The sequence below is a fragment of the Geotrypetes seraphini genome, chromosome 1 (genome assembly GCF_902459505.1).
Source record: "Geotrypetes seraphini chromosome 1, aGeoSer1.1, whole genome shotgun sequence".
Lineage (NCBI taxonomy): Eukaryota > Metazoa > Chordata > Amphibia > Gymnophiona > Dermophiidae > Geotrypetes > Geotrypetes seraphini.
In genome coordinates, this window is record NC_047084.1 from 397,719,616 (window position 1) to 397,745,897 (window position 26,282).

The 26,282-nt window shown below is 47.2% G+C and overlaps 1 protein-coding gene across 2 annotated transcripts in view; it reads left to right on the forward strand.

Moving 5' to 3' along the window:
- Positions 1-26,282, forward strand: part of CLTA (clathrin light chain A) — a 246,552-nt gene that overhangs the window by 68,761 nt on the left and 151,509 nt on the right. The window lies entirely within an intron of this gene.

Here is a 26,282-nt window from a genome sequence, read left to right on the forward strand (position 1 = left end):
TGTCCAGGATATACATGTCATAGCATACTGAATCCGGAAGAGAAATAACAGAATGGAAGATTAGGTTTTCACCTTAGATAATCTTCTTTATCCCAGGACAAGCAGGCAGCCTGTTCTCAACATATGGAAGCCCAGATGCGGACAGGCTTGCAAGCAGACTTGCTTGTAGAAACGTAGAAGTTTCGAGTCAGCTGCACCACGCATGCGCGAGTGCCTTCCCGCCCAGCACAGGGCAAGTCTTCTCAGTTCTCAATTTTCCATGGAGCCGAGAAGTCTGTACTTTGACACTCTGCGTTGAACTTCGTTTGCTTCATGCCTTCTCTCACGGCGGTTTGTGTTCTGTTTAGTTGCGAATCGCTATTACTTTTTTTATTTTCCTTTTTTTAAAAAAAGAAGACTTATTTTGATTTTTTTTTCATTGACTGACTGGCAGATCAGGCCGCGCGGCCGCAGCCTGCGGAGTTCGACTTCGCAACGGCTATCTTCCCTCCTATGTCCCGGCCAGTCACGGGCTTCAAGAAGTGTAGCCAATGCCAGTGTGCAATTTCTCTCATGGACCCACATCGCTGGTGCTTCCGAAGTCGTGCGAGTGCTGTGCTACTCTTCAACCATGAGCCCTTAAACGTCATTGAGTTTTAGTGGATAAACTCTTCAGCATGGACTCTTCAGTGATACCCTTGACCTCGAGTGCTGCCTCGGTCCCACCTTCCACCGAGGGTCCTCCTGCTTCCACGACTTCGATCTTGAGCCTCATCAGACCATCCTCGTTTGGATCATCTTTAGCGTTGACTACACCTGCTTTATCTTCCCCTGAGCTCCCCTCAGGTCAGATACCTAAGCAGGTGGTCCTCAAGCTTTCCAAGACCTCCAAGTCCAAGCACATCTCCACTGCCACCTTGGAGCCTTTAGCCTCAGCAAGTGGTCCCGGTTTCAGATGTGGATCCACCTTTGCAGGCTTCTCTCCAGACCATGTTGGAGCAGCAATTTCTTCAGTTATTGAACAAATATGCATCTGCCTCGACGCTGCCTCCTGTAATCCAGCCTGGGCAATCAGCAGTCTCCCACGAGGTCGAGTCCCTGCCTGTGCCTCGAGCTAAAGCTTCACACTAAGCAAGGAGCAGAGTCTTTGCGCGTGTCTGGTCTGGCATCTACACACTGTATGCAAGGAGTAGATTCTTTGCGAGTGTCTCGACAGAAATTCTCACACTCCATACAAGGAGTCTTTGGGAGTGCTTCAAGATTCCCCGATCCAATCCACTGTGTTTAGATCTATAGCTTCTAGCCCTTTCCATTCACCAGCAGCATTGCCTGTTTCCATACATAGGGCGAAGTCTCCTCGATCCTAGAGACCTGCTTCCAAGCACCACTCTCGTTGCCAATCGAGGCATTCATCGAGACATCCATCATAAGAACATAAGAAGTTGCCTCCACTGAGTCAGACCAGAGGTCCATCTCACCCAGCGGTCCGCTCCCGCGGTGGCCCACCAGGTCCGTGACCTGTGAAGTGGTTTTTGCCCACTTTTATAACCTACCTCTAGTTCTATCTGTACCCTTCAATCCCCCTATCCTCTAGGAACCTATCCAAACCTTCCTTGAACCCCTGTAAAGTGCTCTGGCCTATCATCTCCTCCGGAAGCGCATTCCATGTGTCCACCACCCTTTGGGTAAAAAAGAACTTTCTAGCATTTGTTCTAAACCTGTCCCCTTTCAATTTCTCCGAGTGACCCCTAGTGGTTGTGGGTCCCCACAGTTTGAAGAATCTGTCCTTATCTACTCTCTCTATGCCCTTTAGGATTTTGAAGGTTTCTATCATGTCCCCTCTAAGTCTCCTCTTTTCCAGGGAGAACAGCCCCAGCATTTTTAACCTGTCAGCGTATGCTAAATTTTCCATACCTCTTATCAGTTTAGTCGCTCTTCTCTGGACTCCCTCGAGTACCGCCATGTCCTTCTTGAGGTACGGCGACCAGTACTGGACACAGTACTCCAGGTGCGGGCACACCATTGCGCGATACAGCGGCATGATGACTTCCTTCGTCCTGGTTGTGATACCCTTTTTGATGATGCCCAGCATTCTGTTTGCTTTCTTTGAGGCTGTCGCACACTGCGCCGATGGTTTCAATGTTGTGTCCACCATCACCCCCAGGTCTCTTTCAAGATTGCTCATCCCTAGCAATATTCTCCCCATTTTGTAGCTGAACATCGGGTTCTTTTTCCCTACATGCATGACCTTGCATTTCTCTACGTTAAAACTCATTTGCCACTTTTTTGCCCATTCTTCCAGTCTCGTTAGGTCCCTTTGCAGGTCTTCACAGTCTTCTGTGCTTCTAACCCTGCTGCAGAGTTTGGTGTCATCAGCAAATTTGATAACCTCACATTTCGTCCCCGTCTCCAGGTCATCAATAAATATATTGAACAGGAGAGGTCCCAGCACCGACCCCTGTGGAACTCCGCTCGTGACCCATTGCCAGTCTGAGTATTGGCCCTTTACTCCAACCCTCTGTTTCCTGCCTGCCAACCAGTGTTTGATCCATCGGTAGATATCCCCTTGCACCCCGTGGTTCCACAGCTTTTTAAGTAGCCGTTCGTGAGGTACCTTGTCGAAGGCTTTTTGGAAGTCAAGGTAGATGATGTCTATGGATTCCCCCTTATCCATCTGGCTGTTTATTCCCTCAAAGAAATACAGCAAGTTCGTGAGGCACGACCTTCCCTTGCAGAAGCCATGCTGGCTCGCCTTCAGTTGTCCATTGTTTTCTATGTGTTCGCAGATTGTGTCCTTAACCAGTGCTTCCATCATCTTTCCCGGAACCGAGGTCAAGCTCACAGGCCTGTAGTTTCCCGGGTCACCCCTTGATCCCTTCTTAAAGATGGGCGTGACATTTGCTATTTTCCAGTCCTCTGGGAGAGGTTACATATTTGGCAAAGTGTTTCTGCTATTTCGTTTCTCAGTTCTTTTAGTACCCTTGGGTGGATGCAGTCTGTCTATCTGTTTGAGGACATCCTCTATGCTTACCTCTAGTTGTACCAGCCTTTCATCATGGTCTCCGGTTATAATCTCCTCGGGTTCTGGGATATTGGTTGTGTCTTCCCTGGTGAAGACCGACGAGAAGAATTTGTTTAACCTGTCAGCTATCTCTTTTTCCTTCTTAATCACTCCTTTCCTTTCTCCGTCGTCCAGTGGTCCCACTTCCTCTCTGGCTGGTTGTTTCCCTTTCGAGGCGCAGATCTTCTTCTAAAGAGCAGCCTTCTTCGTCTAGGCCTCATTCCAGACCTCCCAGCTCTTCGAGGCCCCCAACTCCTCACTGGAGGTCACTGCTTCCGGACCCTGATGAATCAGCTGCTTCCATTGCCTCCTCCAAGTCTCCATGTTCTTTGGATTGCCACTTCTCCAGAGAGGCTTCACCTTCGTTCTTGAGGTCATCGAGTTCCTCACAAGGCAAGGCCTTGGCAGATCAGCTGTCTTTCTCTTTCTTCCTTCGTCAGATGGCTGATGACCTGGAAATTCAGTTAGATGCTGGTTCTAAATACTCTAAGGAGTATCTCGAGGTCATGTATCTACCTCAACCTCCTGCAGAGTCACTTAAGCTTCCTCTTAATAAGATTTTGTCTCAAACTTCCAAACGTCTGGAGACTCCTTATGCTATACCTGATGTTCCAGGCAAATTGAACTTAAGGTATAGAACTCTGCATTGCAAAGGGTTTGAGAATTCACAATTATCTCACCAATCCCTCCTTGTGGAGTCCTTTGAAAAGAACCCATCTTTCCAGGGTCTATGCTACAGTTCCTCCTGGAAGGGAGGGTAAGACCATGGACAAGTTTGGACGCTGTCTATATCAAAATGCTATGATGTCCTCCAAAGTCCTCAATTACAATTTTGTCTTTGTTATTTATCTCCAGTTCCTTATTAATCTTCCAGGTTTTCTGAAGAGCCTGGATCAACATAGACATTTCGATTTCCAAGAAGTCAATCCTACTCTGTCACAACTCAGATTGCATCTTCTCCAGTCATCTTATGATGCCTTTGAGCTGTCAGCTAGGGCCACTGCTTTCTCTGTACTGGTTTCTGTACTGGAAGATCCTGCCAAATAAACCTACTGCACTTCTTCGAGGGGATAAGCGGACATTTGGACAAAGGTGACCCCATAGATATAGTATACCTAGACTTCCAGAAAGCCTTCGACAAGGTACCTCATGAGCGCCTTCTAAGGAAACTGTGGAACCACGGGGTGGAAGGGGACATACACAGATGGATCAAAAACTGGTTGGCAAACAGGAAACCGAGGGTAGGAGTAAAGGGACACTATTCTGACTGGAAAGGTGTCACAAGTGGCGTCCCACAAGGGTCAGTGCTGGGACCGCTGCTATTCAATATATTTATTAATGACTTGGAAACAGGGACAAAGTGTGAAGTTATAAAATTTGCGGATGACACAAAACTCTCCGGTAAGGTTAGATCTGTAGAGGAATGTAAAAAACTCCAAAGGGATCTGGACAAACTGAGTGAGTGGGCAGATAAATGGCAGATGAGTTTTAATGTGGAGAAATGTAAAGTTATGCACATAGGGAAAGGGAACCTGATGTACAACTACATGATGGGGGGATGACATTGGGAAAAGGCAACCTAGAAAAGGACTTGGGGGTTTTGGTGGATAAAACAATGAAACCGGCAGCACAATGCGCAGCGGCCTCAAAAAAGGCGAACAGAATGTTGGGCATTATCAAAAAAGGTATCACTACCAGAACCAAGGAAGTTATCCTCCCGCTGTACAGGGCAATGGTGCGACCGCATCTGGAGTACTGCGTCCAGTACTGGTCGCCGTACCTAAAGAAAGATATGGCGATACTCGAGAGGGTCCAGAGAAGAGCGACAAAAATGATAAAGGGCATGGAAAACCTCTCGTATGCTGAGAGGCTGGAGAAGTTGGGGCTCTTTTCCCTGGAAAAGAGGAGACTTAGAGGGGATATGATAGAAACTTATAAGATCATGAAGGGTATAGTGAAGGTAGAGAGAGACAGATTCTTCAGACTGGCGGGGGCAACAAGAACTAGAGGACACTCAAAAAAATTGAAGGGAGATAGGTTTAGAACAAATGCTAGGAAGTTCTTCTTTACCCAGAGGGTGGTGGACACCTGGAATGCGCTTCCAGAGGGGGTGGTTGAGCAGAGTACGGTTTTGGGTTTCAAAAAGGGATTGGACGAATTCCTGAGGGGTAAGGGAATCCAGGGGTACAATTAGAGGGTTACTATACAAGACAAAATGCTCTTGAGTAATAGATCACTACAGGTCATTGACCTGGGGGGCCGCCGCGGGAGCGGACTGCTGGGCATGATGGACCTATGGTCTGACTCGGCAGAGGCCATGCTTATGTGCTTATGTGCTCTGTAGTAATGTGCCGCTTGGCCTGGCTTCGCACCATTGACATGGATCTTAATCTTCAGGGCCGTCTAGCTAACATTCCTTGTCAGGGCAATGACCTCTTTGATGAATCCATAGAGGCTGTCACTAAGAAGTTGTCTGAACATGAAAAATCTTTTGCTTCCATTTTCAGACCAAAGACAGTCAGCTCCTGCAAAACCTTCAAACCCTACTCCGGTTTTCCAGAGGCGTTATACTCCAAGGGTGGCTCCTTACACTTGAGCACCTCCCAAGAAACCGCAGCAACAGAAACTTCAGCCTTCTGCACCTAAGGCTTTGCAGCCTTTTAGACTGTCTCAAACAGAGCATAAAGAAAAATTTTGCATGTTGTCCCTGGCGTCCCTTTACCCCCTTCTAGATCAGAACGATTGGTTATGATCTCTGGATCTCAAGGAGGCTTATACTCGCATCACCATTCATCCAACCTCCTTTCAGTACCTCAGATTTCGGGTGGGGAATCTGCATTATCAATACAGATTGCTACCCTTTGGCCTGGCTTCATCTTCCAGAATGTTCAAGTGCCTGGTGGTGGTAGCAGCAGCTCTAAGGAACCATGGTCTTCAGGTATTCCCCTACCTAGACTGGCTCATCAAAAATTCCACAACTCAAGGAGTTATTGTAGCGACCCAACGGACTATGTGGTTCCTACAAAGCTTGCGATTCGAAATCAACTTTCCCAAATCCCAACTTCAGCTCTCTCAGAATCTACAGTTCATTGGAGCTGTTCTGGACACTATTCAACTCAGAGCATTCCTTCCGCAACAACGTCTAGGGGCTCTTCTTCAACTCTTGTCATGCAGTGTCTTTCCGCTCTTCAATCTCAGCGAGACACATGATGGTAGGTCACATTGCCTCCTCAGTACACGGGACTCCTTTTGCCAGACTTCACCTCAGAATTCCTCAGAAGACCCTGGCAACTCAATGGACGCAGGCTTGTGAACCACTCTCTCGACACATTAGTCACTCCTTCGTTGAGACAGTCTCTCTGCTGGTGGATGCTCTCTTCCAATCTCTCCAGAGGCTTGCTGTTTCAAACGCCCCCTCATCAGAACGTCGTCACAACAGATTCCTTGACCTACGCTTGGAGGGCTCATTTTGATTGTGTCTGTACTCAAGGTCACTGGACCAGTACGGATTATCAGTGTCACATCAACCTGTTGGAACTCAGAGCGATCTTCAATGCTCTCAAAGCTTTTCAACATCTTCTTCATGACCAGGTAGTCCTAATTCGGACGGACAACCAAGTCGCCATGTACTATGTCAACAAATGGTTGGGGGGGGAATGGGATCTCCCTCCCTTTGTCAAGAAGCTCTGAAGGTTTGGGACTGGGCAATCGTCCACAACACCTTCTCAAAGCTGTCTACATCCATGGGCGAAAAACTTTGGCGGACAAATTGAGTTGTCTTCTGCAACCTCATGAATGGACACTCAATTCCTCGCCTCTTCATCACATTTTTTCGCAGTGGGGAATGCCTCAGATAGATCTCTTTACATCTCCCCACAACCACAAACTGCTTCAGTTCTGCTCCAGGATATATTCTCTTCATCGCCTCGAGACAGATGCTTTTCTACTGGAATGGACAAATCTTTTTCTGTATGCATTCCCTCCATTCCCTCTCATTCTCAAGGCTCTTGTCAAGTTTAGGAACAATTGTGCCACTATGATTCTGATAGCTCCTTGGTGTCCGAGACAACCTTGGTACTCCCTTCTACTTCAACTCAGCAGCAGAGAGCCATACCTTTTACTAGTTTTTCCATCTCTGCTTACACAGAGTCAAGGATCTCTACTTCATCCCAAACTACAGTCTCTACACCTGTCAGCTTGGTACCTCTCAACATAACTCCTCTTCAGTTTTCACAACCTGTACGAGACATTTTAGAGGCTTCTAGAAAGCCTGCCACTAGGCAATGCTATCTCCAAAAATGGACTAGATTTTCTATGTGGTGCATCGCTCCATGATAAGGAGCCTCAAAAACCTCCTTATCTTCTGTTCTAGATTATCTTTTGCACTTATCCACCTCTGGCCTGAAATCTACATCGATCCAAGTCCATCTCAGTACAATTGCTACTTTCTATCAGCCTGTGGTTTCCAGATTTATGAAAGGACTTTTCAATGTCAAACTTCCTCTCAAACCGCCTCCAGTTGTTTGGTATCTCAATATTGTTCTTGCTAAATTGATGAACATAAGAAGTGCCTCTGCTGGGTCAGACCAGAGGTCCATCGTGCCCAGCAGTCCGCTCGCGCGGCATCCCAACAGGTCCAGGACCTGTGTAGTAGTCTTCTATCTATACCCCCTTAAAAGGGGGGAGCCAATGGCACGCAGCCGTTTGGTGCGCGGCGAAAGCGAGCGGCAAAGGCGCTCGCCTTAGCGAGAGCGCCTTTGCGAAGGAGCCTTAAGAAGGAGCCAAGAGCCCAGGCTGCCCAGCAGCAAATTCAAGCTAATAAAAAAAAACAAAACAAAAAAACCCCCACAGGTACTTTTCTTTCTTCTCTTCTCTCTCTACTTTTTCAGCTAGCTGCACGCTGGGCACACTCCAACACACCGAGGAACTCTAGGTACGAGAAAGGAGAAATGGAGGCAGCAGAAATCCAGCGAAGCTTTCCAGTATACTGCATCCAGTGTCATATGTATGACTACCTCCCCTCCGGGAGGCAGGCGAATATATGCGGTTGATGTCAGGAACTGGATAGCCTGAAGAAGGAGGTCGGGAGACTGCAGGTTAAGGTCCAGGAGCTGGAGGGACTCAGCACCGCAGAGGAACCGTGGGCAATGGAGGCAACTGAGGATACCACCAGAGAGAGCCACATCAATGAGCAGGTTAGAGAGCTCGAGAGATTCATCGAGGAGGCCTGCAAGATGGTAGAAGAACAGGATCACCAGCAATTCAAAAGGGAACCAACAGATGGAGGACAGAACCCACCAGATGCCAGGGGGGAAGGACCTTGCGAAGGAACTGAGCAGGCAGAGGAGGCAGAGATCTATCAGAACCCGGAGGAAGGACTGGAGGATCGAGTCACTGATACGGACCTGAGACCCAAGAGGAAGCTGAGAAAAGGCAAATCTGCAATCGTAGTGGGAGACTCAATCCTGAGAGAGGTGGACAGTCACGTAGCAGGAGGCAGAGAAGATCGGCTTGTGACATGTCTCCCGGGGGCGATGACAAAGGACATCTCCGACAGAATCGAGAGAATCTTGGAAGGAGCTGAGACAGAAGAAACAGCAGTGATAATCCACGTTGGAACCAACGACGTCAGCAGAAGGAACTACAACAGGACTACACTGACCGAGCAGCTTAAGATCCTGGGGAGGAAACTGAAGCTGAGGACAAGGAAGATAGCCTTCTCGGAGATCCTGCCAGTACCGAGGGCGGATGCAAGGAGGCAGACCGAGCTGCAAGCAATAAACGGTTGGCTGAGGAGATGGTGCGAGGAGGAGGGTTTCCACTTTGTATGGAACTGGACAACCTTCCTGGGGAAAAACAAGCTCTACAGGAGGGACGGACTGCACCTGAGCACGACTGGGACAAGGATGCTGACACGAAACATCCAGACCGGCATAGACATGGCTTTAAACTGAGGACAAGGGGAAAGCCGATAGTCGATCTGACATCGACACATTGGACTAGAGTATGAAATAAGGATACTGAACGGGGAAAAGGTGATAGAGGGCTCGAGACTGAGTGGACATTTTTTTTTAAAAAACCCTAAAGACGCAATGCAGGGGCCAAAGGAACAAATGAAACAAGAGAGCGGGAAAAGGAAACAGCCGGAGCCAGAGGGACATCCAAAAATGGGGAAGCAGACTGAGGACAAGATAGACACTCCACAGGAGGGAAATGAGGACGAAACAGACACATCACAGGAGGAGGATGAACGGAACGAGGTTCGGGGACTGGCAGCCCATGAGGAGGTCGGCACGAGCACCAAACCACGGGGAAACCAACAGAGAAGGTAAACAACCGGGACTTAAACTGCCTATACACTAATGCTAGGAGCCTAAGAACGAAAATGGGAGAGCTAGAGGTTATAGCCAGTAAGGAGGACCTAGACATAATTGGAATCACAGAAACATGGTGGTCCGAAGACAACAAATGGGATGTGGTCCTACCAAGGTACAAACTCTATAGGAAGGACAGGACACACAAGAAAGGTGGAGGAATAGCGCTATACATAAAGGACTCCATTCCTTCAACCAGGATGGAAACAACAGTAAGAGCGGACGGCTTGGAATCACTATGGGTTAAGCTGACAGGAGAAAATGGAGCAGACATAAAATTGGGACTGTACTATCGCCCACCAGGACAACCGGAAGCAAACGACCAGGACCTGGAGGCTGAATTGAGGCAGGCATGCAAAAGCGGAAGTGTGGTGGTAATGGGGGATTTCAACTACCCTGGAATAGACTGGAGCATTGGACACTCAAATTGCACGAGAGAAACAAAATTCCTGGAGGCGGTGAGGGACTGTTTCATGGAACAGCTGGTCACGGAACCAACACGAGGAGATGCCACTCTTGACCTTATCCTCGACGGGCTAGGGGGACCTGCAAAGGAGGTGGTAGTACTAGCGCCACTAGGAAACAGCGATCACAACATGATCCAGTACAAGCTAAAAATAGGAACATCAAGAGTGAAAAGAACCACAACGACAGCACTCAATTTCAGAAAAGAAAATTACAAGGACATGAGGAAAATGGTGGGAAAGAAGCTCAGCAACAGCTCAGGGAAATTGGAGACCGTAGAGGAAGCCTGGGCCCTACTCAAGGGCACGGTGCACGAAGCACAAAACCTGTATGTCCCCAGGTTTAGGAAAGGGTGCAAAAAGAATCGCACAAAAAACCCAGCGTGGATAACAAATGCAATGAAAAAGGCGATAAGTGACAAGAAAACATAATTCAGAAAATGGAAAAAGGACCAAACAAAAGAAAACCAGAAGGAGCACAAAAGGCACCAAAAAAACTGTCACCGAGTGGTTAGGAAAGCGAAAAGAGAATATGAGGAGAGACTGGCGGGGGAAGCAAGAAACTTCAAACCATTCTTCAGGTATGTGAAGGGGAAACAACCAGCCAGGTAGGAAGTGGGACCGTTGGACGATGGAGACAGGAAGGGAGTGGTAAAGGAGGAAAAAGAGATAGCTGACAGGTTAAACAAGTTCTTCTCATCAGTCTTCACGAGAGAAGACACATCCAATATCCCAGAACCCGAGGAGATCATAAACGGAGTCCATGATGAAAAGTTGGTCCAACTAGAGGTAAGCCGAGAGGATGTCCTCCGACAGATAGACAGACTGAAGAGCGACAAATCACCAGGTCCGGACGGCATCCACCCAAGGGTACTAAAAGCTGAGAAACAAAATAGCTGAAACACTTCACCAAATATGTAACCTATCCTTAAAAACTGGGGAGATTCCAGAGGACTGGAAAATAGCAAATGTCATGCCCATCTTTAAGAAGGGATCAAGGGGTGACCCGGGAAACTACAGACCAGTGAGCTTGACCTCGGTCCCGGGAAAGATGATGGAAGCACTGGTCAAGGACACAATCTGCGATCACATAGAAAACAAGGGACAACTGAACGCGAGCCAGCATGGCTTCTGCAAGGGAAGGTCGTGCCTCACGAACTTACTGTACTTTTTTGAGGGAATAAACAGCCAGATGGACAAGGGGGAATCCATAGACATCATTTACCTTGACTTCCAAAAAGCCTTCGACAAGGTACTTCACGAACGGCTACTTAAGAAACTGTGGAGCCACGGAGTGCAAGGGGATATCCACCGATGGATCAAACACTGGCTTGCAGGCAGGAAACAGAGGGTTGGAGTAAAGGGCCATTACTCAGACTGGCAATGGGACACGAGCGGAGTTCCACAGGGGTCGGTGCTGGGACCGCTCCTGTTCAATATATTTATTAACGAACTGGAGACGGGGACGAAATGTGAGGTTATTAAATTTGCTGATGACACCAAACTCTGCAGCAGGGTTAGAACAACGGAAGACTGTGAAGACCTGCAAAGGGACCTAACAAGACTGGAAGAATGGGCAAAAAAGTGGCAAATGAGTTTTAACATAGAGAAATGCAAGGTCATGCATGTAGGGGAAAAAATCCGATGTTCAGCTACAAAATGGGGGGATCATTGCTAGGAGTGAGCAACCTTGAAAGAGACCTGGGGGTGATGGTGGACTCAACATTGAAAGCATCAGCACAGTGTGCGACAGCCTCAAAGAAAGCAAACAGAATGTTGGGTATCATTAAAAAGGGTATCGCAACCAGGACGAAGGAAGTCGTCATGCCGCTGTATCGTGCAATGGTGCGCCCACATCTGGAATATTGTGTCCAGTACTGGTCGCCGCACCTCAAGAGGGACATGGCAGTACTTGAGGGGGTCCAGAGAAGAGCGACTAAACTGATTAAAGGTATGGAAAACTTTTCATACGCTGACAGGTTGAACATGCTGGGGTTGTTCTCCCTGGAAAAGCGGAGACTTAGAGGGGACATGATAGAAACCTTCAAAATCCTGAAGGGCATAGAGAAGGTAGACAGGGACAGATTCTTCAGACTGTGGGGAACCACAAGTACCAGGGGTCACTCAGAGAAACTGAAAGGGAACAGGTTTAGAACAAATGCTAGGAAGTTCTTTTTTACCCAGAGGGTAGTGGACACATGGAATGCGCTTCCGGGGGTTGTGATAAGGGCACATTACAGGGGTTCAAGGAAGGTTTGGATAGGTTCTTAAAGGATAAGGGGATTGAGGGGTACAGGTAGAAGTAGAGGTAGGTTATAGAAATGATCAGGACCCACTTCACAGGTCATGGACCTGATGGGCTGCCGCGGGAGCGGACCGCTGGGCGCGATGGACCTCTGGTCTGACCCAGTGGAGGCAACTTCTTATGTTCTTATGTACCCCTCTATCCTCTTTTCCTTCAGAAAATTGTCCAATCCCTTCTTAAACCCTAATACCGTACTCTGTCCTATTATGCCCTCTGAAGCCATTTGATCAATGTCTACGGCTCATAAGTATCTTACCTGGAAAGTGGTTTTTCTCATTGCCCTCACATCTGCTCGAAGGGTCAGTGAGCTTCATGCATTAGTTGCTGATCCACCTTTCACAGTTTTCCATCATGACAAGGTGGTCTGCTGTACTCATCCTAAATTCTTACCTAAAGTGGTTTCAGATCTCTCCCTAGGGCCTTAGAACTGTTGGATGAATTTAGTATGTATTCGGGAATGGCGTTGAACAAATCAAAGTCAATGGTATTGCCTCTGACCCCGGAGGTGCAGACGCAATGGCAGGGAACATTTCCTCTTGCCTGGGCGTCGGGTCACATTACATACTTGAGTATTATTTCCCCTGACCCTTCTCAATTGTACGCCCTCAATATAGACCCTCTAATTCTTACTACAGTTCATAAATTGGAGAACTGGAGGGATTATCTGCTTTCATTAATGGGTAAAATAGCATTGTATAATATGGTGCTTGTGCCTCAATGGCTTTATGTATTTCAAATGATCCCTGTTTTACTAACTGTTCGCCACGACAAACTCCTTGGGAAATGTTTACAAAAGTTCCTGTGGAATGGGAAGAGAGCACATATGTCCCTGACTCATTTGGCACGCCCTAGGGATCGAGGTGGCTTTGGTCTCCGCAATCTTCGTCTGCTGTCAGATGAGACATTTGAATGACTGGTTTAGGGGAACTAGACATTTTTCGGCATCCAATCAGGAACTTCTACTTTGTGCTCCATATCATTTTAGTTATTTGCTTCATGTTGCTCATCTGCCACGGAAAACTTCAACTGCACGGGACCTCTTCTTACTGCCCATGAGACGTCTTTGGAAGATAATCTGTCATCAGCTTCAGATTAGAGAATGACACGGTGGCGGTTTACCCGCGGCTACTGCGTTTAGCCACGGGTAACCTGCCAAAAACGGGGAATGAAAATTAGCAGCCTCTGCGGGGACGGGGACAAGGCCATCACCGCCCTGTGGAGCGGTGAATGGTCTTGTCACCGCAGTGAGGCATAAAGGATCGTGCGGTCCCCGCAGCCCCCACTCGGCCACCCGCACGTCGGCTCGATCGTTTAACCAACTTCCTCTCTCCACCTCACCTTAGTTTGCTGGCTTTCTTTTTCGGCTACCGGAATGCTTTCAAAAGAGCCGCACACGCGCGGCTGCTCAGTATTCAATCTTCTGCTCTGACCCAACCGGAAACAGGAAGTTGCAGCAGAGCAGAAGATTGAACTTTGAGCAGCTGCGCATGCGCGGCTCTTTGAAAGCCGAAAAAGAAAACTGGTAAACTAAGGAGAGCTGGAGAGCAGTAGTGTACCAAGGGGGGGGGGGGCGGGAGGGGCGAAAAAGGTAATGGCACCAGGCCTTGGAGCACCGAGGCAGACCGCTTCTCCCTCCTCCCAGCTGAACCCCCGCTGACCCTCCTATCTCTCCCCCCCCAAGTGAACCTTTCTCTCAGCGAAAGCAGCAAACCTCCCTCCAGTAGCGTCGGCTTTCTCCTCCCTCTGCCACATCACTAATGACGTCATCAGTGACGCGGCATGGAGAGGAGAAAGCCGCGAAGGAGGTTTGCTGCTCTCGCTGGGAGGGTTGGAAAAGTTCACGGAGGGGGGAGATAGGAGGGTCAGCGGGGGTTCGGCTGGGAGGGGGGAGAAGCGATCTGCCTCGTGCTCCATCACCTTCTTCGGGCAGCAGCAGCGTTTACAATTTGCTGCTGTTGCCGGCTTCAGGCCTTGTTCTCTGCCGGGTCCTACCTACTTCCTGTTTTCATGAAGACAGGACCCGACAGAGAGGAAGGCCTGAAGCGGGCAACAGCAGTGAATTGTGAATGCTGCTGCTGCCCGATGAAGTTCAGGACATCGGGGAAGGAGCAGGGAGAAATCGGCTGCTGGCTTGGGGGTGAGGGTAGGGAAAGAATCGTGGAAGTGGAGAAATTGGCACAATGGCTTTGTGGGGGCTAGGGGGAGAGAGAAAGAAAGGAAAAAATAAAGGGGGGGGGCCAGGGGGAGAGAGAAAGAAAGGCAGAAATAAAGTGGGGTCAGGGGGAGAGAGAAAGAAAGGCAGAAATAAAGAGGGAGAGAAAGAAAGGCAGAAAGAAAGAGGAGGGCCAGGGGAAGAGAGAAAGAAAGGCAGAAAGAAAGAGGGGGGCCAGAGGGAGAGAGAAAGAAAGGCAGAAATAAAGAGGGGGTCAAGGGGGAGAGAAAGAAAGGCAGAAAGAAAGAGGAGGGCCAGGGGGAGAGAGAAATAAAGAGGGGGGCCAGGGGGAGAGAGAAAGAAAGGCAGAAATAAAGAGGGGAGCCAGGGGGAGAGAGAAAGAAAGAGGGGGGGGGGCAGGAGAAGAAAGAAGGACCAGAGACTCATGAAATCACCAGACAAAAAGGTAGGAAAAATGATTTTATTTTCAACTTAGTGATCAAAATGTGTCCGTTTTGAGAATTTATATCTGCTGTCTATATTTTGCACTATGGCCCCCTTTTACTAAAACGCAATAACGGTTTTTAGCGCAGGGAGCGTATGAGCGTCGAGAGCAGCGTGGGGCATTCAGCGCAGCTCCCTGCGCTAAAAACCGCTATCGCAGTTTAGTAAAAAGGGAGGGGGAATATTTGTCTATTTTTGTATAGTTGTTACTGAGGTGACATTGCATAAAGTCATTTGCCTTGACCTCTTTGAAAACCCGCGGAATATAAATGATAATTAACATTTTCTCTGCGTACAGCGTGCTTTGTGTTTTTACAATTTTATTGTTGGTAGATCATTTTGACTTGGCCACAAAGGTAAGGGGGAGGGAGGGAGGGGAGCTGCTGAAAGACATCTAGTAATCCTTGCAGGCTTGACTGCAGGGAATTATTTTTGTAAAATCATGTTTTGTTATGTGACTGGCATTATCTAGACTTTAATTTCTATGAATGAATAGAATGAAAATGATATCAAATTACTTGCTTGCGGGGATCGCGTGTTCCGGCTCACACAAGGAAGGAGGGGGTGAAAGGGAAAAAGTTTCTCTTCCTTGGAAATAGATTCTGAAGTGACCTCATCAAAGAAGACCAGCACCAAATGTACAAGAAATCCCTTAAACAATGTCAAAAGAGCCCAAAATAGAAAACTGCTACTGCCTTGAGACTCCATTATTGAGGAATCAACTTGAAATCACAGAAGAGACAGGAAAAGGTTAAATGCCTCATGGAATCCTCAGGTACAAAACACAAACCAAATTGTGAATGAAATCAGAGCAGACAGTAAGAATTATAAAATTAATGTCATTATCCATCTGGAAAAAAAGGCGTACTAGAAATAATGCCTCAGCAATACAATTTTCAGAAGTTCTGTTTGCTCATGGTAAGGGAGAAGAGAGACTGCTAGTGATGGTGGAGGGACTGATAGAAGATATGAAAGAAGGGTGGTAGAAAGGAACAGATGGTAAAGGAGGGAGGGAAGGGTGGTGGTGGAAAGGAATAGAACAGACATTGAAAGAGGGTGGAGAGGAACAGACCCTGAAGGGAAATGTGGAAGGAAGAGTGGGGAGAAGACGCTGGAAGGGAAGAAGACAGATGCCAGACTATGGGGGAGCGGAGGGAAGAAGATGGGTGCTAGACGGGGACGGTGACGGGGCAGTGAATGGGATGGCAGTGGCGGTGACGGGGTGGTGAAGGGAACGGCGGTGACGGAGCGGTGCAGAGGATGGTGGGCCGGGGATGGTGCAGTTACGGGGACAGATTTTTTCCCCGTGTCATTCTCTACTTCAGATCCCTTTCCAGGTGACTCCTTACTTACCCTTGCGGGGCAATGGTGCCTTTACAGCGGGACTGGACCCGGTATCATCACCGGTGTGGAACTTTCAATCTAATCAATATGTGTTTCAATTGGTCCATTCCTCAGGTTCTCTCAAAACGTTTGAGGAACTGCAACGAGAGCATGGTTGGGGGCCCAAAGACTGGCTTTCTTACCTTCAACTTTCCTCCTATGTGAACTCTTTGCCCCGTGCATCCATCACTGATCACCGTATGGAGTCCCTCTCGGAGGCGATGAGCTTGACAGCCCAGGTACAGATTCCGTTGAGATTTCATTATCGTCATCTACAGGAACATTTGGGCGAGCCACCTTATGACTCTTGTGCTCTAAAATGGACTCGGGACCTTTCCTGTGAGGTGACTGCTTCCATGATTCGTAGGGGGACCTTTCGGACAGCCCTGGTGTCACATAGTGTGATTCTGTTTGAAATGAACTACAAGTTTTTGCACTGGCTCTACAGGTCTACATCTTATCAATTTCGGGCAAAAATGTGTTTGTCTGACCAATGCCTTAAATGCTTTCACTCTCCGTCTACTCTGGGTCATCAGTTCTGGTCTTGTACCCGGATTACAACTTTTTGGCAGCAGCTTTGCGTTCATATTCAAACAATGTAGAATTATAAATTTGTATTGGACCCGGTGATGTTGTTTACTTTGGACCATATTCCCCTGTCTGCCCCGAAGGGGTTTCGCAGCTTTCTGGCACGAACAGTGTTGTTGGGGAAGAAGGCGATTTTGCTCTGCTGGATTTCCTCTGAGCCCCCGACACTTTCTCGTTGGCGCACATTGATGATTCACCAAGCCTCTATGGAGAGACTCTGTTTTTCCTCTTTGGATTCTGTTCAGGGCCGATTGTTTTGTCTCTGCTGGTCACCATTTTGGGACACTTTAACACCTAGAGCTCGTAGCCACTTATTGAATGTATGAGATTTTATGTAGGGACTGTACTGGAAGGGATTTTATGTTTTTTCTTTTTGTTTAGACTGCGGTTAGGAAGTGGGAGTGGGATGGGGGGGGGGGTACTCTGGTATATGGTGAAGTTGGGATGTGCATTGGTAACCAAAAATTTCTGTTGTACACCTTGTATATCTGAGTGTTTGTCATTTAATAAAAAGCAATAAAATATACTTTAAAAAAAAAAAAAAGTGGTTTCAGAATTTCATCTCAACCAAACTATTGTACTTCCAGTGTTTTTTCCAAGACCTCATTCTTATCCTGGAGAAACAGCTTTTCATACTCTGGACTGTAAGCATACTTTGGCCTTCTAATTGGAACGCACCAAACCACACAGAACTGCTCCTCAACTTTTTGTCTCCTTCGATCCAAACCAGTTGGGCCATCCAATCTCTAAGCGTACCATCTCCAACTGAATGGCTGCTTGTATCTCTTTCTGATATGCCCAGGCTGGACTACAACTACAGAGTAGAGTCACAGCCCACACAGTCAGAGCCATGGCATCTTCAGTAGCTTTCCTCAGATCTACACCTATTGAGGAAATTTGCAAAGCTGCTACCTGGTCCTCTGTTCATACTTTCATCTCTCACTATTGTCTGTTTGTTTTCTCCAGACGGGATGACCATTTTGGCCAGAGAGTATTACAAAATGTTTTCTCCTAAGTTGCCAACGCTCCCACCATCCCATTCTGGTTAGCTTGGAGGTCACCCATATGTTGAGAATAGGCTGCCTGCTAGTCCTGGGATAAAGCACAGTTACTTACCGTAACAGTTGTTATCCAGGGACAGCATGCAGCTATTCTCACAACCCACCCACCTCCCCTGGTTGGCTTCTCTGCTAGCTATCTGAACTGAGGAGACGCGCCCTGGTCTGGGCGGGAAGGCACTCGCGAATGCGCGGTGTGGCTGACTCGAAACTTCTACGTTTCTACAAGCAAGTCTGCTTGCGAGGCTGTCCGCATCCGGGCTCCGTGGATGACGTCACCCATATGTTGAGAATAGCTTCCTGCTATCCCTGGATAACAACTGTTACGGTAAGTAACTGTGCTTTCTGTTAGTCCCTGGAGGATTCAGTATGGCCTGCCCTCTCACTTGCTTTGAATCGCTTGATTTCTTTGGCCTCAATTATTCTCCTTACAGGCATGTGGATGCTCGTTGCACACAGCAGGTTAGTTTTACATTGTTCTTCAATCTTTTTCTGTGTTGCCTATGTGCCTGTTTATTGCTTCTTTTCATGTTTTGCAGAGCAGACCAGTTAACACATTTTGTTGCTGGGGAGCTTCCTTGTCATGGATTTGTTCTATGTTACTTGGCTTTGGGACTGAACTACAGGGGGCTCTAACTCTCTCTCTGAGGTAGGAGGAGCTGAGGTAGGAGGAGCATGTGCTCAGAAAAGTGGATTTCTGCAACTTCCAGATTGCGGGAAGGGATTGAACACCTAGCATACTGAATCTACCAGGGACTGACAGAAGATTATTGAAGGTAAAAACCTAATTTTCCAATACAGAAGGGGAAAATAGACGTCTTTAAATGAGGGCTCATGGTGCCATAACCCAACAAAGGCCAGTTTAGGTCGACATGGAAACCCAGATAAGCAGAAGCAAATTGCCAAACCAAAAGAAAGAAGGAGATTTCATTTCAGAAAAGGATCCTTAATATTGGAAACATTCAGGCCAGGTTTCTGAAAAACCCGTGTAAAAAAGCGACGGTCTGCTAATGCAGCTGTTTGATACTGAATCTAAAAACCCAAGATGTTCTTAAAAAGGGAGGGATTTAAATGTATCTATTTATGATGATGATAGGAAAGATTTTCAAGTGATCTATATGAATCAATTGTTATATTATTGTATACTTGTGAGATGTAAAAATGAATAAAGATTTGGAAAAAAAAAAATCACGCATGCAAATAAGGTCGGCGAACAGCAGCGACTATTTGCTAAATTTTCATGTGCCCATCTTTGGTGATAACAATGGGACCATGTGTAGAAAAAATGCATAAAGAAAAAAAAACACAACAGCAGGAGAGATGCCCACTCTCTGCTGCTGCCCTAAAATCCCGGCCATGACTAAAATTCCAATGCGACCGCTGCGATGCCTCCCCTCCCCACAGCATGAGAGATGCCCACTCTCTCCTGCTGCACTAAACCCTGCTGTAACCCGACCCAACCGCTCCCCCACAGTAGAAAAGATGCCCAGCCTCTCCTGCTGCACTAAACTACTTAAATGCTCGCCGACCCAACCGCTCCCTGAGAAGGTGGCTGTGGACTTTTTCATAATACTGACCTTGCAACAACCCAATTGCTATATATAATATAGGTTTATGAGAAATAGACAAAAGTCAGCTTACATGGAACAATAGTACAGTACATTGAACCAATGGATAACATAGTGTACTGGCTTCTGTTTATGGATCCATCCTAAAGTCTTAAGCTACCGGTATGCTACTTATATACTTTAGTAGCCTAGAGTCATACCTAGTTACAGATTACATACTCACTTTCTATTGGGTTGACACATCTATTATATCTACCGATTGTATAGTCTGCATATTTATCTCAGAGCCATATAGAAGCACAGTGTTCTCCCTAGCAGGTTATAGCCGGGTGCTCCGCCCAGCTAATTTAGGTGAGCGCCCGGCTGTCAAAATTTTTTTAAACCCTGAAGCATGGGTTCAATTCGCTGCAGGCTAAGGTGGGAGATAGGGCAGCGAGTTGAAGGAAGGGAAGTAAGCTTATGTGCGTGGTGAGTTGTGCCTAAGGAGGGAGGAGGAGGTGGGGTGGGCTGGTAGGACTGTTGGTTTTCAGTTTGCCTCTGGAAAGAGGGGGGTTAGCGTCTGCGTGCTTGGCTCCTCTTAGCACTCGTTGTTGCGCTGCGGTGCAGAGCAGGCGGTGAGTCCCTTGGCCAGCTAGCATGGTACTGCGGAAGAAAAATAAGAGTCCCCCCGGTCTTCAGCCACAAGTTCATGATTCAAAATCATGCTGATATGGTGTCATGCGTGGCCATGGTCATCCTGTTGGCTGTCAAAATTTTTTTAAACCCTGGAGCATGGGTTCAATTTGCTGCAGGCTAAGGCGGGAGATAGGGCAGCGAGTTGAAGGAAGGGAGGGAGAGAAGCAAGCTTATGTGCGTGGTGAGTTGTGCCTAAGGAGGGAGGAGGAGGCGGGGTGGGCTGGTAGGACGGTTGGTTTTCAGTTTGCCTCTGGAAAGAGGGGGGGGGTTAGCGTCTGCGTGCTTGGCTCCTCTTAGCGCTCGTTGTTGCGCTGCGGTGCAGAGCGGGCGGTGAGTCCCTTGGCCAGCCAGCAAGGTACTGCGGAAGAAAAATAAGAGCCCTCCCGGACTTCAGCCACGAATGTGTGATTGAAAATCACGCCGATATTGTGTCATCCTGCTGGGACTCATGTTCGAGGTATTGGGAAGCCGCTACCTGTGTGGCCTGTCTGCGCATGTCAGCCTGTGCAACTTCTGTAACGAAAACCCCTGTCCTCCCTGCCTTGTCCCAGCGTGCCTAGCAGCGAACCACTTGTAGGGCTTACCAAGTTTCTAAAGTCTTATCACACCAAACTGAGGTTAACGGTTTTACTTGCTTTGGGCCTTCCTCGCTGCTGGGTCCTGCCTTCGCAGAAACAGAAAGTAGGCAGGACCTGGCAACGAGGAAGGCCCGAAGCAGGTAAAAGCAGTGTTGTAAGCTTCCCTCTGTCGCTGACCTATGGAAAATAGGTCAGCGATGGAGGGAAGCTCACAACTTACCTAGTGACTCTGCCGACGGGTGTGTGAGCTGGGAGGATGGGAAGAGAAATGCTGCTGCTGCACCGAATGGGGGAGGGGAGGGGGAAGAGAAATGTTGCTGCTGCTGTACCCAATTTTTGGAGGGGGAGGGGGAAGAGAAAAGCTGGTGCACCCAATTGGGGGGAGGAAGAGAAAAGCTGCTGCTGCACCCAATTGGGGAGGGGAAGAGAAGTGCTGCTGCAGCAGCAGCACCCAATTGGGGAGAGAGGGGGGAGAAGTAAGACCAGGGAAGGGAGAGGAAGAGGTATGAGATGCCAAGACCATGGGAGGGAGGGAGGGAAAGGAACTACCAGACCATGGTGGGGGGAGAGATGTCAGCACATATGGGGGGAGAGAAGTGAAAGAGATAGAGATGCCAGACCATGGGTTGGAGTGGGAAGGAAGGAAGGAAAGGAGAAGAGAGAGATGCCAGAGCATAGGGGAGGGAGTGAAGCTGAAATGAATCATGTACAAAGGAGAGAAAGGGCATATGGTATACAGTTTATTGAAGGGACATAGAAAGAGGGAAGATGCCATATGGAACAGAGAGAGGGTGAACATTGGATGCAAGGGGCAGAGAGAGGGTGGACAGTAGATGGAAGGGGTATAGAGAGAGAGAGGGCAGAGGCTGGGTGGAAGGGACAAAGAGAGGACAGATATTGCATGGAAGGGGGCGAGGACAAACGCTGAATAGAAAGAAGAGAGTGAAGAGAAGATGATTAAAGCAGGAATGACAAAAGGTAGAAAAAAAATTGTTTTGTTGCTTTACGTAGAATCAAGTGTATTGTAACTGTATTGATTAAAGTTTATAAATAGGAAATGGAAATAAGGCAGTTTTTTAGGGACTAAACCCCTTTCCTCAGGTCAGGACAGGATACCATAACAGCAGGGGTGCCCAAATGATCGATCGTGATCGACCAGTAGATCGCAAAGGCAATGTGAGTCGATCACGTTGCCTTTCCATTCTTTTTCTTCCTGCCTCCCTGACCAGGCCAGGCGCGTACAAGCACTGGACTCAACAAGACTTCACATCCGACGTCAATTCTAATGTCAGAGAGGAAGTTCTGGGCCAGCCAATCGCTGCCTGGCTGGCCTGAAATTTCCTCTCCGACGTTAGAATTGACGTCGGAGGTGAAGTCTTGTGAGTCCGGTGCTTGTATGTGTCTGGCCTGGCTCGGGGAGCCAGCAGAGAGAAATTGGCATGGTGGCTTAGGGGGTAGGGAAAGAATCAGGGAAGTGAAGAAATCGGTGCAATGGCTTGGGCAGGGGGAGAGAGAAAGAAAGACAGGCAGGGGGGAGAGAGAAAGAAAGAGAGACAGAAAGAAAAGGGGTGGGACAGAAAGAAAGAAATATTGGATTTACAGTCAGAAGAAGGAAATGCAACCAGAGACTCATGAAATCAGACAAAAGGTAGGAAATATGATTTTATTTTCAATTTAGTGGTCAAAATGTGTCCGTTTTGAGAATTTATATCTGCTGTCTATATTTTGCACTATGGCCCCCTTTTACTAAACCACAATAGCGGTTTTTATCGCAGGGAGCCTATGAGCATCGAGAACAGCGCAGGGCATTCAACGCATTTCCCTGTGCTAAAAACTGCTATTGCGATTTAGCAAAAAGGGAGGGGTATATTTGTCTGTTTTTGTATAGTTGTTCCTGAGGTGACATTGCATAAAGTCATCTGCCTTGACCTCTTTGAAAACCCGTGGAATATAAATAATAATTAACATTTTCTCTGCGTACAGTATGCTTTGTATTTTTTTAAATTTTATTGTTGGTAGATCATTTTGACTTGGTCATTTTAAAAGGAAGTCATATTGAGCATTGGAAAATAATAATAATAAACAACTAATAAAAATAGTACACATTTAGGGCTCCTTTTACTAAGTTGCGATAGTGGTTTTAGTGTGCGCTTAGCATGCGCGCTAGACGCTAATGCCAGCATTGAGCTGGCATTAGTTTTCCCGCATAGTGCGGGGGTTTGCATGCTCTAAAAACGCTAGCGCGCCTTAGTAAAAGAGGGGATTAATTTTCCCCACCACCAAATTTCCCCATCCCACCCCACCTGGCTACTTTTTCATGCCACCCGGCTGGAAAAAATTTCTGGGGAGAAGACTGAAGCATGATGTCACCTAGTGTCAAATCTGACTCATCTCTATTTTCCTTGACAATGCATTCTTAATATTAAGTTCAGTAATTTCTGAGAGTAGGCCCCCCTCCTTCCTGAGCTTCATTGTCCTTCATTAGTAGTTCAGATAACTTTTGGCAGGACATTTTATTTTGGTTTGTCATCTTCTTGGACAGTCCTGAAATATCCAAGGCTGTCAGCAAATATCTTCTAGCTACTGGGCCAAAGTTGAACCTATTACATAGCCTTCTTGTTTCCTGCTGATAGGGAAAGATATGATTGTTCAGAAGCTTGAATTCATAAGCACAGTATCTCTCTTAAAAATATAACTTTTGGGGTCTCATAGGGGTCTTCACCTTCATTCTCATGATGGTCTTATTCCCTATTCTTCCTCATTCCCCTCTTGAAGCTGAAGGAGGCTTCACCACTCTAGATCAGTGTTCTTCAACCTTTTTACACCCGTGGACCAGCAGAAAAAAAAAGAATTATTTTGTGGACCGGCAAACTACTAGGACTAAAATTTAAAAATCCCGTTCCGCGAGCTCGGACCCCACAAATCATCTGATCCCATCCACACAAGCCTCAGTTATGATTTTATATTGAATGTATTTTATTAAAGTATAAAAAGAAACAATATTCTGTACAATTGTCATTTTATAAATAAAAATAATTCAGAGCAAGGATCAACAAAATCCCTGTCTCCCCTCCCCTTCACATATATCCCCTCTACTATCAAGAAAACTGAACAAGCCAAATTATTACAGAATGCTACACGGAAATATCATGCTAACAGAATACTGCAGTCACACATGACAGGAATAGTTTTAGGGGAGTGTAACTAGGGCAACTGCCCCCTGGTCAGAAAGTGCCCTAAGCCAGCTGGAAGCTAAAGAAGCACTGCCTGGGTTTTGCAGTCCCCAGTTATGTCTAACACCAGCTCTAGCAGGATATATATTTCAAATCTGATATATTCTAATCACAAAATAGAAATAAAATTATTTTTTTCTACCTTTTGTCGTCTCTGGTTTCTGCTTTCAATCTTCTTTTCACTCTCTTCCTTCCAGCATCTGCCCTCTCTGTCTCTTCAATCCAGCATCTGCCCCTTCCATCCATTGTCTGTCTTCTCCCCCTTCCATATGGTATCTGTCTTCTTTCTATGCCCCTTTCCCCTTTCCATCCAGCTTGTGCCCCCTCTCTCCTTTTTACATGATTCATTCCAGCTTCACTGCTCTCTTCATTTTTATCTCTCCTACACCAGATCTATCATCGTTGTCCCTCTCTGCTTATTTTTCTGCGGACCCCTTCCTATCATCAATCTCTCTACTTTCTAATGCCTGTGTCTCCCCTTCCCCTCCTCTAATCTCTCTGCCAGCTGTTTCCTTCCTTTTTTCATTCTCCCTTCCCTCCTCCTCCTGTCCAGCAGTAACTCTCTTCCCTTCCTCCCCTCCCAGCAGCATCTCTCCTTCTCCCTCTCCAGTAGCAGCTGTCCCTTTTTTTCCCTTGCCCAGCAGCTTCCCAGACTCCTTTCCCTCCTCCCCTCCCAGCAGCATCTCTCCTTCTCCTTCCCTCCAGGTCCAGTAGCAGCTGCCCCTTTTTTCCCTTGCCCAGCAGCTTCCCATACTCCTTTCCCTCCTCCCCTCCCAGCAGCATCTCTCCTTCTCCTTCCCTCCAAGTCCAGTAGCAGCTGTCCCTTTTTTCCCTTACCCAGCAGCTTCCCAGATTCCTTTCCCTCCTCCCCTCCTAGCAGCATGTTTCCTTCTCCCTCTCCAGTAGCAGCTGTCCCTGTTTCCCCTTGCCCAGCAGCTTCCCAGACTCCAATAGTGGCTTTCTCCCCTCCCAGCAGCTCTCCTTACTTCTCAGCGCAGTGATTCAGGAAGGCAGCCTCGGGTCCTTTTTTGGGTCGCGCCGCCTCTGAGGAAAGAGGAAGTTGCATCATCAGAGGCAGCTGCGACTCAGCAAAAGCCCCGAGGCTGCCTTCGTGAATCGCTGCGCTAGGAAGTAAAGGAGAGCTGCAGAGAGGGGAGAAAGCCACTGTTGGAGGCTCCCCAAGATCTCTCTGGCCCAGCGCAGACTTCAGCTGTTGATCTTGTCAGCCCTGTGCAGACTGGCAGGAAATTGAAGGGAGTCAATCTTGCCGGCCCTGTGTGGACCGGCAAAAATTTCCTGCGGACTGCCACCGGTCCACGGACCGGCGGTTGAAGAACTATGCTCTAGATCAAAGCATAGATAAGGTTTAATGTTGCTCCCACAAAGTTGTCCACGTCCAGGAGAAGGAAAGGAGGAAGGCTCATCACTCAGGAATCAAGCTTAGTAACATTAAAAAGACAATTGTCGCTACCATAATATACCAGCTTCATAAGGACTTAGGACAAATCATGCGTATGACAATAATACATGAAAGCAAAAGAAAACAAACAAAAAAACATTAAACTTAGAAATAGTTAATCAGAAAATCAAAAACATCTGGTAAAATTCTTACATTGATTGTACATTTGAGATGTAATGGCTTCATCTTATGAGGCCACCCCTCTAGAACAAATCTGTTAACTGCAAGTTAGATTATTTCCATACCTGGTTGACTGCAAACATTATCAAGGCATGCTCACAGGTTAAGATGGAAGTCCAGGTAAACACATTAGATCCTCTTATGCTATCATATTTCTTATTGCACTGTTCAATTTAGAAACCTCCATCCTTGGATGGGAAAAGGTGGTTGGGTTAAAGCCATGAAGCCATATGTAGAATTGGTGTTGTTACTCTACTGCATTTCATTTCAGCCTAGCATAAAGAAATGGTCAGAAAGAATCTGTTGAGGTGAGAGATAATCAGGGTGCAGATATGGGAGTCAGTGTTGATAATCCGCCGCCAAATTGCGTATAGGCTAAACTGCCGGAAAACAGTTTAGCAATGGCGTTAGATTTTGAGAATCTTGCCCTCAGGTTTTTTTTGTTTTTTTGCAAGCTGCTGCTTTGAATATAGATTGTACAGTTAAATAAAATAAGACATTTTCATTAGGCCCACAATTTCTTTATGAACTTACTGATGACTTGACTTATAAGAGGACATGGTAACAATTTTTCTTTCACAGCCAGCATCTACACGACGGCGTTCTGATTAATACAGTTTGCTAGAGTGGTCCATGCTAGAGGTTATTTACATCCAAAGATCTTTAAGACTCCTGACGCAGGCCGTAGGGCCGAAACATGTACATGTCGGGTCGAGTATTT